Source organism: Salvelinus sp. IW2-2015, linkage group LG12 (genome assembly GCF_002910315.2).
Source record: "Salvelinus sp. IW2-2015 linkage group LG12, ASM291031v2, whole genome shotgun sequence".
Taxonomy (NCBI): Eukaryota; Metazoa; Chordata; class Actinopteri; order Salmoniformes; family Salmonidae; genus Salvelinus; species Salvelinus sp. IW2-2015.
In genome coordinates, this window is record NC_036852.1 from 1056325 (window position 1) to 1059336 (window position 3012).

At 46.1% G+C, this 3012-nt stretch overlaps 1 pseudogene; it reads right to left on the reverse strand.

Moving 5' to 3' along the window:
* LOC111971053 (unconventional myosin-X-like) overlaps positions 1 to 1499 on the reverse strand; it is a 26315-nt pseudogene extending 24816 nt beyond the window's left edge.
* Positions 1500 to 3012: the final 1513 nt, after the last annotated feature.

Sequence of the window (3012 nt, forward strand, 5' to 3'; positions counted from 1 at the left end):
TGAGGCGTGGAGACGGAGTAGGTGAGGATGAATCTGAAAGGGTGAAAAGGGATGATGACCTAGGAAGTGATAACCCCCATCAGGCGAAGGCTGAAAAAACGCGGGGGCGGAGAAGAGGGTGGGAGGCACCCGGCACACAGCGGCAGTGGGCAGAACATATCCTGTCCACTCGAGAGCAGCGTCATCAGCCGCTAGAGGAGGGAAGTCTGGAGAGAGAGGACAGTGCACTCCTCCTCGGCATGGAAGCCCTCGTCCCACCTCCTCCTCCTGGGTTCCGGCTGGGGCATGCCTGCCTCCTCCGGAAGCCGCTGGAGGCGCGAGCAGGAGACAACGGTGTTAGAATCAGGCAGATAAGGCCAATATGTTTAAGCATATCCAACTTGACACAGAGAGAGGGACACAGAAGAACAACCTCAACACTCTTCAGGAAATACGGAACACCAACCCTGCGCTACGTTAGCAGCGGTGCTAAACTGGGATCCAGACCTCCAAAGTCCAGGAGTCGTTAGTTCTGTGGCCTTACAGAGGCCTCTTCTTCACCTCTTGATCTCTGCGTCCCGGCGTAGCCCGACTCCTGTCTGAGGACTCACAGAGCTGGGGATATGATGGTGATACCCCATCCCTCCCCTGTTTTCTGCAGGCTGTCTCGATCTTTCCATAACTCTATACGCAAATCCCTCCCAGACAGACAGACAGACAGACAGACAGACAGACAGACAGACAGACAGACAGACGCAGGCACGCACGCACACTGACCGGCTGAAGAAGTCTTTGAAGGTCCTGCGGACAGGGAAGCCGGCCCGGCGGATCTTAACGGTTTCTAACATTCCAGAATACCTCAGCTGGTTCAGAACCACTTCCGGGTCAAACACACTAGGGTTCTAAACGGGTCACAGGTCAGAGGTGTTTGGTTACAATAAGTTGTTCTGATATACATTTGTGTCACCCTATGTTCAAGGAGTTTGATGTCTGGTAAAGAGTGTCTTACCCCACACAAATGTACACCATATACACTTCTGGTCAAAAGTTTTAGAACACCTACTCATTCAATGTTTTTTCTTAATTTTGACTATTTTCTACATTGTAGAATAATAGTGAAGACATCAAAACTATGAAATAACACATATGGAATCATGTAGTAACCAACAAAGTGTTAAACAAATCAGCCTGGAGGTGTGTTGGGTCATTGTCCTGTTGAAAAACAAATGATAGTCCCACTAAGCCCAAACAAGATGGGATGGTGTATCACTGCAGAATGCTGTGGTAGCCATGCTGATTAAGTGTGCCTTAAATTCTAAATAAATCACAAACAGTGCCACCAGCAAAGCAACCCCACACCATCACACCTCCTCCTCCATGCTTCACGGTGGGAAATACACATGCAGAGATCACCCGTTCACCTACTCTGCGTCTCACAAAGACATGCCGGTTGAAACCAAAGATCTCCAATTTGGACTGCAGACCAAAGGACAAATTTCCACCGGTCTGTCCATGTCCATTGCTCGTGTTTCTTGGCCCAAGCAAGTCTCTTCTTCTTCTTCTTAGTTTCCTTTAGTAGTTGTTTCTTTGCAGCAATTCGACCATGAAGGCCTGATTCACGCAGTCTCCTCTGTACAGTTGATGTTGAGATGTGTCTGTTACTTGAACTCTGTGAAGCATTTATTTGGGCTGCAATTTCTGAGGCTGGTAAATCGAACTTATCCTCTGCAGCAGAGGTAACTCTGGGTCTTCCTTTCCTGTGGCGGTTCTCATGAGACCTAGTTTCATCATAGCGTTTGATGGTTTTTGCGACTGCACTTGAAGAAACGTTTTCAAAGTTCCTTGAAATTTCCGTATTGGACTGACCTTCAATGTCATAAAGTAATGATGGACTGTCGTTTGTTTTTGCTTATTTGAGCTGGTCTTGCCATAATATGGTATTTTACAAATAGGTCTATCTTCTAAATAACCCCTACCTACCACTGATTGGCTAACATGCATTAAGAGAGAAATAGATTCCACAAATTAACTTTTAAAAATACACAATGTTCATTGAAATGCATTCCAGGTGACTACCTCATGAAGTGTTTGAGAGAATGTCAAGAGTGTATAAAGCTGTCATCAAGGCTAAGGGTGGCTATTTGAAAGAATCTCAAATATAAATATATTTTTAGATTTTTTTGGTTATTACATGATTCCATAGTGTTATTTCATAGTTTTGATGTCTTCATATATTCCTACAATGTAGAAATAGTAAAAAATAAAGAAAAACCCTTGAATGAGTAGGTGTTCTAAAACTTTTTGACCGGTCGTGTATACAAAAGTACGTGGACACCCTTCAAAAAGTGGATTCAGCTAGTTCAAGCCACTCCTGTTGCTACAGGTGTATACAATCGAGCACACAGCCATGCAATCTCCATAGACAAACCTTGACACTAGAATGACCTTACTGAAAGAGCTTCAGTGACTTTCAACGTGGCACCATCATAGGATGCTATCTTTTCAACAAGTCAGTTTTGTCAAATTTCTGCACTGCTAAGGCTGCCCCGGTCAACTGTAAGTGCTGTTATTGTGATGTGGAAAATGTCTAGGAGCAACAACGGCTCAGCCGCGAAGTGGTAGCCCACACAAGCTCAACAGAACGGAACCGCGAGTGCTGAAGCGTGTAATAATCGTCTGTCCTCGGTTGCAACACCAACTACCAAGTTCCAAACTGCCTCTGGAAGCACAATAACTGGTCGTCAGGAGCTTCATGAAATGGGCTTTGTTGATGGCCGAGCAGCCGCCACAATGCCCTAAGATCACCATGCGCAATGCAAGCATCGGCTGGAGTGGTGTATGCTCGCCGCCATTGGACTCTGGAGCAGTGGAACCGTGTTTCTCTGGAGTGATGATCACGCTTCACCATCTGGCAGTCCAACGGACAAATCTGGGTTTGGCGGCTGCCAGGAGAAGCTACCTGCTTGAATGCATAGTGCCAATGTAAAGTTAGGTAGAGGAGGAATAATGGACTGGGGGCTGTGGAAATCTTAA